Source organism: Arachis ipaensis, chromosome B03, assembly GCF_000816755.2.
Source record: "Arachis ipaensis cultivar K30076 chromosome B03, Araip1.1, whole genome shotgun sequence".
Classification (NCBI taxonomy): Eukaryota; Viridiplantae; Streptophyta; class Magnoliopsida; order Fabales; family Fabaceae; genus Arachis; species Arachis ipaensis.
In genome coordinates this window covers 50222434-50235184 of record NC_029787.2, presented here as the reverse complement: position 1 = coordinate 50235184, position 12751 = coordinate 50222434, and the positions used below count along the sequence as shown (strand labels likewise).

The following is a 12751-nucleotide window of genomic DNA, read 5'->3' as shown; positions in this document are numbered from 1 at the left end:
GGAGAGAAGTGGCGACGGCTCAACAGCGATAATAACGGGATAAGCAGGGATGGCAACATGAGCTGTGAAGGAAGATGGGAGCTGTGAAGGGGGTAAGCGGTGATAGGGATCAGCAACAATGATGACGGAAGCTATGAGGTTTTTTATGAATAAGGCGAGAAGAAGAAGACTCTAAGTGAGGATGTCTAGGTTTCTCTGGCATGGCTATAAACTATGGATTGAAGCTATGAATCACTGAATCTGTGATATGAGGCAAATCCTAATTCTTAAAAAGTGTTTATATGTATATATACAGGGCAGGTACACTCTAAATCCAACCATGCCCTGTCCTGAGCAAAATCTACCCTGACTTGGGTCAAGTTATTACCCTCCACAACTGGGTATAGGGAACGGATTCTCTCAATTATTGAAAAAAATTGAGGGAGTAAAGTGTGATCTATAACCCTTTAATGCAATCTCTCTCATGTTTTCTCTTGGTCCTACTTATAACAATTAATGGTGAGAGATCACACTTTACTCTCTCAATTGTTAAAAAAAATTGAGAGGATCCAATGATCCATTTTCCTGGGTATGAATGGGTCGGGTACCCGCGTATTTAGGTATTCCTGCCAAGTTTAACCACGTATTAATGCTCAATTTATTAAGAGTTTACCACTAGCTAATGGATTGCTACACACACAAGGCGAGATTCTAATTCCTAATAATTGTTTAAGTGGACGAGTGAAATGACCACTCAACAAACTCAAATTGATTAAGACAAATACTAATTATTTTTAATATTTTAATATTAAAAATTCTGAGAGTTTGATTTTAATTACATACAAATGGAATAATATGTTGACAAGTGTGCAAGTTGTTGGCTGGAGGGAACAAGCTTGGCAGAGGTTTAAAAGCTTGTCTGCCTTAGTTTTCGAAGGAGGAGCCGGCTTCTGGAATAAGCCAATCAAGAGCAACTGTAAGGGAGTTGGGTCGGGCCGGTGTTTTGTATTTTTTTTGTTGGTCATCAGTGGTGGACTCCTTAAAGATAATTGGGCTTATATACAATGTTTTGTCTAAGTCCACATCACAGCAATCTAGAGGAAGAAGATAAAGACGAAAGCGACAACAACAGCATCCGAGTGACTGTTGACAAACGAGGAGATCTACAGCCCACAGCACCACCATGAACACCAACAACGGGATCGAGATCTGATGACCATCAACGAAGCCGCCGCTTGTTTGGGTCGGGTAAAGCTAGTGGAGAAAGACCAACACGAACCCGGACGACGACGTTTTGTTGTATGCCTTTGACGAGTCGAAGCGGTTGGGGCTCACCGCGTTCTGGAATTCGTCGTCTCTATCGTGTGGAGTAGGGAGCACAAATTGTAGAGACTACGTTGGCTTCTCCGGAGGTTGTTGTTGTGCATGTGGTCGTCGTGGAAAGACCTGTTCGGGCCATAGCAAGTACATCAAGTCCTGAGTCCAGATCCGATGATAAATCGTTGGTAAGAGATGCGATGGTTTAGTAGCGGCACCTATGGAAACGAGGGGCTTTGTGCGGAGTCCTGTTGGTGGCAGGACGAGGTGTTGGGGATCCATCTCGGTTCGACGGATTTCGGGTTGGATAAGATGTATTTGTGCTTGGCCCAACAACAAAAAGAGGAAAAATGGTGCGTGGATCACGTTGTTGGCACGGGAAACGAAACAAACCCCGAGCGTCGATCGTTCCCAGTTTCGAGGCTAGATCCACCACCAATGGCGACGCCTTCAGCAGCTCTCTCCCTGTCCCTCAAAACCTAGGGCTTCCTTTTTAGGGATACCATAATCCTTACTGGTTTGGCCTCCATGGATGCATCAGCACCTGCTATTCAGTGTTCCTCCTCCCATTAACAAAGGAACCCACAAAAAAAAAAACGAAAAGTTGCATGATTAGATACCCAATTTTTTTTGTTTGTCAAAGTTTAAGTCAAATAGCCCACCAACAAAGATCCAATCAAAAAAGAATGGCTAACAACTCGACCAGCTCCAGCCATCAAAGGGGAGACAAGCCCTAGATCAACATAGCCACGTGTCGATCTCATGTTCACTCAAAAAAAAATCTGTAAATCTGTATCAATTTGCATCTGTACCATAGAATGACCCTTTGTAAGGTTAAACGGTCAGATTAAAAATCGTCTTTAAACTGTTAAACCGACTGAAAACTAATCAATCAGACCAAACTAGAACTCGACCAGTTTTCTCGATACTACTTTAAACTGCATCGTTTTTGAGTTCTTTGAAAACAAAAATAGAAAATAAAAAAAAAAACTCAGACCCTCTCACCCCTCCTCAGTCCTCACCTTCATCCTCTCTTCCCTCTCTAAAAAAAAAAAAAAAAAAAAAGAGAAAAGAGAGAAAAAGAAAGTATGATGAAAACAATTCTTATAAACATGAACCCTTCTCACCTACGTTCTTCTCAATTCTCACCACCACCGTCCCACCATCATACAGTCGTGCCTCCAGCTTCGTCCCTTTCATATTTTAATCTTTAATATTTTAAAATAAACAAAAGCCTAAGTTAGAGTGTGTTGTCTTCCGTCCTTTTCTTGGTTCAGTCTTTTGAGAGAGAGAGAGAGAGAGAGAGTAATTTTGTTGAGTGTTGTTAATGGCTTGCCGCTACTTGAAGAAGTAGAAGCGATGTTGGCACCTCTGTTGAAGAAGAATAAGTATTCAAGATGAAGAAAGTGCCCACTAAAATGGAAAAAAATGGAGGCTGCGATGCATTTTTTGGGTGTGTGCGGCTGTTATGGTAAAGTAGGGTCATATTGAAGAAATACGAATGTTTAAAGTTTTAACAAAAAAAGATTAGGGTTATCACAATTCAGATATAGTAATTGGGCTTTTGGCCCAACACATTGCTACATTCTTATTTTTTTCCGTAGAACTTGTCTTACATTTTTTTTTGGTTTATGATAATATATCATTACAAATACATATTTTGCTGATGAAATAAAAACACACGTATTAAAAATTAAAAAGATATAAATATAATTATTTTGCAAATGAATAAAAACAAATTAAGATACCATTAAATTAATAATTTTTGTGCGTGATTATTTTGTATTATTCTATAATATAAAATATATAATATTATGAATTTTATTTACGTATATAAATCTTCATATTTGATTACTTTATTTTTTATTTAACTCTTGTGTTATAGTTATAAAAATATAAATTTTATTTGATTTTTTACTTTTGATTTATGTTTATATTAGCATATATTTATGATGTTTACTTTTAGTTGATGATATTTTATGTAGTATTTTAAATTTAGAAGATATTTTAAAATTTATATTAGATTATAATTATATATTTTGAGTGTTTATTTATAATTTATTTATTATTTTAATATAAAATAATTTTTTTATTGGACTATATTTGAACTGGTTAGATTAATAAACTAATAAATCAGTAACTAGAACAGTTCGATGACTGATCCAATTTTCAGAACATTAGCAATACCAGATAAACTACCTTCCATAACTACCCAATTACATTTACATTTTACATTTGCTATCATATTTTACTTGCCTTGCTTATTTTAATTCAATTTTGGTGAAAAACATTTTTCTAGACAATAAAGTTCTACAACCAAATAAAATACTTAACCAAATCTAATCAAATACTAAGAATTTTTAAATTTACGTGCGCTCTTCTTTAACTATGTTATTGCGCTGCATCTTCTTTTTTTTATCCCTCTTATTGTTATTGCTTATTCTTCTCCTCTTTCTTTTTTTTCATCTTTCTGTTGTTGTCGCTACTTCTTTTTCTCCTCCTTTTTCCACATCTTTCTTTTTTATTATTGTCGTCGTCGTGTTGCTGCTGCACCTCCTCCTCCTCCTTCTTCTTCTTCACTCCTGTTATTGTTGCTGTTTCTTTCTCTTTTTCTCCTCCTCATTTTTCTCATCTTTCTCTTTCATTATCATTATCATCACCATCTTCACACCCGTTTCATCTCCTCCTTTTCCTCATCTTTCTTTTCTCATTTGAATTTCTTCGATTTCCTCATTTCTTTTCTTCCTCTTCCATTCTTATCATCATCGCGTCTTCTTTTTATACGTATAACAGTTCGAATCCATAATGCACCGAAATTACTCAACGATAATAACACACAAACAAACTCAAATCAAAATAAACATAGACCAAGTGCACCTTATTTAAATATAGAATGCACCGAAATTATTTAATGATGACGACAAACAAACAAACTCAATTCAAAACAAGCATATAAACTAGATTTAATTATCCACAAAAATACATACATGTAAATTTTAAATCAAGAAAAGTCATCAATATGATTTAAATAAAATCATTATTAGGATGAATAGAGAACTAGAAGACTAATAATTTATAATTGTTTATAATTGTGCAATAAACCTAAAATGAAAAGCTCAGATGATCCAGCTAATTGAAATGTTTTTTTTCCTCGTAAAATGAAAAAGAAAAAATAAAAGAAAATGATAAATGAGTACATCTTGTCATAAAATTAATAACTTGAGGGATATAATTGCAATCTGGTAGTGTAACGACAAATAGATATGGGAGTGGGGCTATGAACGACGTCATTTTCATGGAAAAACGAAGGCTATGGAAATGCAGTCTCCAATTCAGTGGGCTCTATGTTTTGTGTTTGTTTCGTGGCTCATAAATCAATCATTGCCAATCCAAATTACTTAGACCTATGACACGTTTTCTTCATCCAACGATTCACAATTCCAGGAATCTTTCTTTGGAGACAACCAGGCCCTACAAGGCTACAATGAATACATACCCAGGATGTGCTCTTTTTTCTTCTTCTTCTTCTTTTTTTTTTTTTTTTTTTTTTTTTAGAACATGCCTCATACATAGTAGGTTCGGATATAATTTTTCTCTATTTTCCTTGACTTGGCTCTCTTTATAGAGGAAAGAGATTAAAGAGGAAAAATAATAAACAACAGTAAAAAATGAATTTTTCTTTTTAAGGTATATTATGAGAAATTTGAAGAGTGGTTGAGAGGAAATTCGTCCACCATTTACTAATTTATCAAAGGTTCGATTCTTACTTTAAACATTAAAAATTTTAAAATTCCGAGTTAGTTATCTCACCTAATATGCACACGACGTATTAAAGTATTCTATTTGTAGACCAAAATATTTTGAATGATGTTTTTGTAAAATAAGTTCATCCTCAACTCACTTCTATTAGTGATTTTTATAAATTTGTATGATTTGATAATATATTTTTCTTAAATGATTTCATTTATAATTCCAACTGATTTTAAATTTGTTTACCTTCAATAATTTTCATATTACATTTATTTAGAATATTTGATAACTAAGTTACAATAATTCAAGAAAAATATATAATGAGAGATATTGTTTTAATCTAATTAATAGTAAAAAAACAAAAAGGTTGGTGGAAGGAATTAAATGGAAAGATATCTTTGAGCAATGAGTTCTAAAAAAACAAGTGATTTTTATTTTTTCCCATTTTTTAAAATAAGTGGTATCTCTCCACTCTTTTTTATTTTATTTATCTGTATCAATTTATCTCTATCAATCTCATGATTCTTTAATTTAAGAATTTTCCATCTTTTAATTTTTAAGAGTATGTATAATTATCATAGTTATCTCTTTTCATTTTTTTTCTATTTTATTTATTTTCCATCAACCTTCCAATTCTTTCAATTTAGTAACTTTTCAACTTTTAATTTTTAGAAGTTGGCATAATTATCGCGTTCTTTTTTATTATGGAACCTTAATACGTACAAGTTCATTTTTTTTTCCTTTTTTTCAAATTGAGTAAAGTATCATTTTTGTTTCCAATATTTTGGGTAAGTTTTATTTATATTCTTAACATTTAAATCGTCATATTTGTATCCTTAACGTTTATAAAAGTGATTCAATGTTATCCTGTCATCAATTATACTAACAGATCAAATTGTATTTTTTAATTATTCTCACTTGGATGTATTCATCCTCAATTAAGTCTCATTTGGATGTGTTCGATTTCAATATTAGACTCACTATTTGTGTTCAGATTCAATTATGTCCCTAAAAAAAGTGAATTATGTAAATGTTGTAGGGATTAGTTTCAACTTTTGATGAGCTATTATCCGGGGTGAATCATCGGTTCTGTCCAGACATTTATATTCTAACTTCAAGAAGAGATTTCCAGAACACCAACTAAAGTTCATGATGTGTAATTGACGATAGGATAATATTGAATCACTTTTACAAATGTTAGGGATATAAATAGGACGATTTAAATGTTAGGAACACAAATAGAACTTACCCCAAATGTAGGGGACAAAAATGATTTTTTTATGTACTCTTTTTCCGTACTAATTCAAATGCGTTGGTTTCTAAAAAAATATTGTGCTGATTTTAAATGAACAGTTTTAAATTACTCATTTTAGATTAGTGGAAAAATACAATTCACGTAAAAAAAACACGAACAATTAGATTAGACCAGAATCAAAATAGTAAGTTAGTAACAAAATATATCAATTTTTACTTTTTAAATTGATCCAAATCAAATTATTAATACAATTTTATAACGAGTTGCATATATAGGCACCGCACATACATATTTTGTTTACAGTAAAAACTAGATGATTATACACATATCTCATTTTTGTTATACGTGTGCACCCGTAATACGTTCATTGTTGTATATGTCTTATCTCATTGTATCTCGTTTACACTGAAAACGACATATGTAATGAGACCTAAAAACGTAAATAGCGTCCAAAATACTTATTTCAGTAAATAAAATAATTAAAATATTTATTTAAAAAAAAAGCTCTAATAATTTCACCTTTATTAGTTATTGTATATGTGTAAGAGTGGAGTATTGATATTTACTAGTATTTTGTAATTCAAAAGATCCACAGAGAAAAATAGTAAGAGAGAGAAGATTATTATTGATTGTAGTGTGTATTTAACGGAGGCTTAACCTCCTATTTATATACGTATATAGGATTACTTTTCAAACCCTTATTAAATATATTCTTTCTTGAGAATGCTGGACTGCCCATCATAAATGGGCATCTATCTTGCCATCCTTATCACAACACTCCCCTTGAATGTCCATTTAGGATTATGTCTCGTTAAAACCTTACTAAAGAAAAATCTAATGGGAAAAAACTTCAGTGAAGGAAAAAGAGTACACTATCCTTTGCGATGGGGACTGCCTCATTAAAAACCTTGTGAAGAAAAACCTAATGGAAAAAAAAACCTAACCAAGGAAAAAAGCATACAGTCTCCCCCTCTTGTCGACATCATTGAACATCTCAAAATCGGCGCATCCCAATCTGATGTACCAATTTTTCAAAGGAGGATTTTGGAAGTGACTTTGTGAATAAATCTGCCAGATTATCGCTTGAACGGATCTGTTGGACATCAATTGTCCCTTGATTTTGAAGATCGTAAGTGAAGAAAAATTTAGGAGAAATATGCTTTGTTCTATCACCTTTGATATATCCACCCTTAAGTTGAGCAATGCATGCTGTATTATCCTCAAACAGGACAGTTGGAGCTATCTTATGATCAATCGGTCCGCATGATGACAGAATATATTAGATCAAACTCCCTGAGCCAAAAACACTCGCGACTAGCTTCATGTATCGCTAGTATTTCAGCATGATTAAAGGATGTTGCTGCAATCGTCTATTTCGTGGACCTCCATGATATAGCTGTACTACCATATGTGAATAGGTATCCTGTTTGAGATCTCTCTTTATGTGGATCAGACAAGTATCCAGCATCTGCATAACCAACTAATTGTGACTTGGATCCATAGGGATAAAACAATCCCATATCAACCATTCCATGAAGATATCGAAAGATTTGTTTGATTCCATTCTAATGTCTTCTGGTTGGAGAGGAATTATATTTTGCTAGTAAATTCACAGCAAATGATATATCGGATCTTATATTATTAGCAAGATACATTAGTGCTCCAATGATACTAAGATATGGTACTTCAAGACCAAGGATATCTTTAGTTTCTTCTTTAGGACAAAATTGATAATTTTTCACATCCAAAGACCTTACTATCATTGGGGTATTTAATGGATGTGACTTATCCATATAGAATCTCTTCAAGATCTTTTTTTGTATATTGTTTGATGAATAAAGATCCCATTTTTTGTATGCTCGATCTGCAAGCCGAGACAAAATTTAGTCTTTCCAAGACCTTTCATCTCAAACTCTTCTTTTAGAGTTTTTATAATTGTTGGAATCTCTTCATGAGTTCCAATGATATTTAAATCATCAACGTATACAGCAATTATAATGAATCCAGATGTAGATTTCTTTATAAAAACACATGGGTAAATATCATCATCCTTGAATCCGTTTTTGGTCAGATACTCAGTAAGACGATTATACCACATTCGTCCAGATTGCTTTAGACCATATAAAGATCTTTGCAATTTGACTGAGTATAACCCCTGTGAATATTCATTGGGTGGTTTAGATATCTTTAGTCCTTCAGGGACTTTCATATAGATATCACGATCTAATGATCCGTATAAATAGGCTGTTACCACATCCATTAGGTGCATATGTATTTTATGGTATGCGGATAAACTGACCAAATAATGCAATGTTTGCATCCACTACAGGGGAATATGTTTCTTCATAATCTATACCGGGCCTTTGTAAAAAACCTTGTGCCACAAGCCGAGCTTTGTAGCGTACAACTTTATTTTTCTCATTTTGTTTTCTCACAAATACCCATCGGTATTCAACAGGTTTTACATCTTCTGGTGTACGGACTACAGGTCCAAAGACTTCACGTTTTGCAAGTGAGTTTAACTCATCCTTCATGGCTTCTTCCCATTTTGGCCAATCATTTCTTTGTCGACATTCTTCGACTGTTCTTGGCTCAAGATCCTTATTTTCATGCATGATATTCAATGCCACATTATATGCAAATATTTAATCGACAATTGTCTTATTTCGATCCCATTTTTCTCCTGTAAAGACATAATTTATCAAGATCTTGTCATTTTCTCAATTTTCAGGTACCTGAACGTCTTTTGGCGTTAAAACTATATCAGAATTTTGGGCAACTACAGGTGTCTTTACTATGTCTTTTTCAACAGGAATAATATTTATCTCTTTTCTTTTTCGAGGATTTTTATCTTTGGAACCAATAGGTCTACCACGCTTCTAGCGTGAATTTGTTTTAGTGGCCACTTGTCCAACTGGGACATCAATTCGAATTGGAACATTTTTTACCGGTATATAAGATTTGGTTATCCTCTTTGTATCAGAAAAGGCATCAGGCAATTCATTTGCTATTCTTTGCAAATGTATAATCTTTTAAACTTCTAGTTCACATTGCCCTGATCGAGGATCAAAATGCATCAATGATGATGCATTCCAATTAAGTTTCTTTCCAGGAAGCTTACTCTCTCCCCCTAATGTTGGAAATTTTGTTTCATCAAAATGAAAATCCGCAAATCGGGCTTTAAATACATCCCCAGTTTGTATCTCAAGATACCTTATTATAGAGGAAGAATCATATCCAACATATATCCCTAATTTTCTTTGGGGTCCCATTTTGGTGCGAGAAGGTAGTGCAATAGGAACATATATTGCACACCCGAATATTCTTAAATAGGAAACATTTGGCTGCTGGCCAAAAGCTAATTGCATAGGAGAGAACTAATGGTAACTTGTTGGCCTCATACGAATAAGTGCTGCCGCATGTAAAATTGCATGTCCCAAGCCGAGGTTTGGTTTTGTTCTCATAAGTAAGGGTCTAGCAATTAATTGGAGGCATTTAATAAGTGATTAATTTGAGCAAGTAATCTCGCAAACGTCAGGTTGTGAGAAGACAATAAGCACACATGTGACCATCTCGAAGATGCGTCTATTAGGACCATAAAATATCTAAAAGATCCACACGGTGGATGAATAAGTCCACATATATTGCCTTGAATCCTTTCTAGGAATTCAGGGGATTCAAATCCAATCTTTACTGGTGATGGCCTTAAAATTAACTTTTCCTGAGAACATGCAGCACAACAAAATTCACTAGATTTAAGAATCTTCTAGTTCTTTAGTGAATGTCCATGGGAGTTTTCAATAATTCTCTGCATCATGGTTATTCCCGGATGACCCAATCGATCATGCCAAGTTATGAATTCATTTGGGTTAGTAAACTTCTGGTTTACAATGTCTTGTGATTCAATTGCACTAATTTTGGTATAATATAACCCAGATGAAAGTGAGGATAACTTTTCTAATATAACCTTTTTATTTAAATCATGAGTTGTGATACATAAATACTCATGATTTCTCTCATTCATGATTTCAATATGATATCCATTCGGGTGAATATCTTTGAAACTCAATAAGTTCGTTAGAGACTTAGTAGACAATAGTGCATTATTTATTATGAATTTTGTTCCTCCAGAAAACAAAATTATAGCTCTTCCAGAGCCTTCTATCACATTGTCTGAGTCAATAATAGCATTAACATATTCTTCTTTTGGCACAAGATGGGTAAAGTATATATTACTTTTGAGAATGGTGTGCGAACTTGAACTATCCGCAAGGCATACATCTTCATTATATATCATTGTCATTTTCTTCAAAGACAAATAATAATAATAAAATGAGTAGTAGTATATGCACAGTCAAATTGAATTCTTGATTGGAATTATTTTTCTAAGAATACTGTATATAGTATCATATACTAAAATTTTATTATTATTATTTTAGAACTTGACACATTTAGTAATTTTGAAATTCATAAATATTTTATTATACATCATACTTGAAATTCAGATGCATAGAAAATAAAACTTAACAATTATTTATTTACATGAATACTTAACAATCTACATACTAAACTATTCTATCATTGATCAAATGGTCAATATTTCCTTCAGGATCCTCAAAGAAATCAGATACATCATAATGAGTGGTGAAATTTTCAGCATCATGATGAGGGGAAATTTGATGGTATAGAATTTCACAATTGAAATCTTGTTGGAAGTATAGTTTCTAAACCAACAAACAATCCTCACATAAAAACTTTGTTTGTCACAAGTACAAACCCCAATAAAAATAACCGAGAGTATTAATCCCGGGTCGTTCTCCCTAGGAATTACAATAAAGTGCATTATTATTGGCTATGAAGGAATGTTTTGGGGTTTTTGTAATAAGAAACAAGAAATGTAAATAGCAAAAGAAATAAGCTAATAACTAAGAAAGCTCTTGGCAAGGAATGAAAACTAGAAGTCCTATCCTCATCATCATCATCAATTGTGACAAGAATTGTCCATTGCTCCACTTAGTTAACCTCTAACTATGAAGGAAAGTCAAGTGGATATAATCGACTTGAGTCCACAAGTCCTAGTCAAATCATAGTGAAAGACTAGCTTTAGTGGCATTGATGAGCGGATATTTTATACGCTTTTTGGGGTTAATTTCATGTAGTTTTTAGTATGTTTTAGTTAGTTTTTAGTTTATTTTCATTAGTTTCTAGGTAAAATTCATATTTCTGGACTTTACTATGAGTTTGTGTATTTTTCTGTAATTTCAGGTATTTTCTGGCTGAAAATTAAGGGAGCTGAGCAAAAATCTGATTCAGGTTGAAAAAAGGACTGCTGATGCTGTTGGATTCTGACCTCTCTGCACTCGAAATGGATTTTCTGGAGCTACAAGAGTCCAATTGGCGCTCTTCCAATTGCGTTGGAAAGTAGACATCTAGGGCTTTCCAGAAATATATAATAGTCCATACTTTGCTCAGAGATAGATGATGTAAACTGGCGTTCAATGCCAGTTCCATGTTGCAGTCTGGCGTTCAGCGCCAGAAACAGGTTACAAATGGGAGTTGAATGCCAGAAACAGGTTACAACCTGGCGTTTAACTCCAGAAACAGCCTAGACATGTGAGAAGCTTAAGTCCCAGCCCCAGCACACACCAAGTGGGCCCCAGAAGTGGATTTCTGCACCATTTATCATAGTTTATTCATTTTCTGTAAACCTAGGTTACTAGTTGAGTATTTAAACAACTTTTAGAGATTTATTTTGGACCTCATGATATTTAGATCTGAACTTTGTACTCTTTGACGGCATGAGTCTCTAAACTCCATTGTTGGGGGTGAGGAGCTCTGCTGTGTCTCGATGAATTAATGCAATTACTTCTGTTTTCCATTCAAACACGCTTGTTTCTATCTAAGATGTTCATTCGCACTTCAATATGATGGATGTGATGATCCGTGACACTCATCACCATCCTCAATCTATGAACGCGTGCCTGACAACCACCTCCGTTCTACATCCGATTGAATGAGTATCTCTTGGATTCCTTAATCAGAATCTTCGTGGTATAAGCTAGAATCCATTGGCAGCATTCTTGAGAATCCGGAAAGTCTAAACCTTGTCTGTGGTATTCCGAGTAGGATTCAGGGATTGAATGACTGTGACGGGCTTCAAACTTACAAGGGTTGGGCGTAGTGACAAACGCAAAAGGACCAATGGATCCTATTCCAACATGAGTGAGAACCAACAGATGATTAGCCATGCGGTGACAGCGCACCTGGACCATTTTCACTGAGAGGACGGATGGTAGCCATTGACAACGGTGATCCACCAACATACAACTTGCCATAGGAGGAACCTTGCGTGCGTGAAGAGGAGTACAAGAGAAAAGCTGAGATTCAGAAGACAAAGCATCTCCAAAACTCCAACATATTATTCATTACTGCATAACAAGTATTTATTTC

At 34.0% G+C, this 12751-nt stretch overlaps 1 long non-coding RNA gene across 1 annotated transcript; it reads left to right on the top strand.

The window, feature by feature from the left end:
• Positions 822–2344, top strand: LOC110270170. The gene is made up of 3 exons (XR_002359371.1): positions 822–1332; positions 1609–1610; positions 1754–2344. It is a non-coding gene; the product is annotated as an uncharacterized LOC110270170 (long non-coding RNA).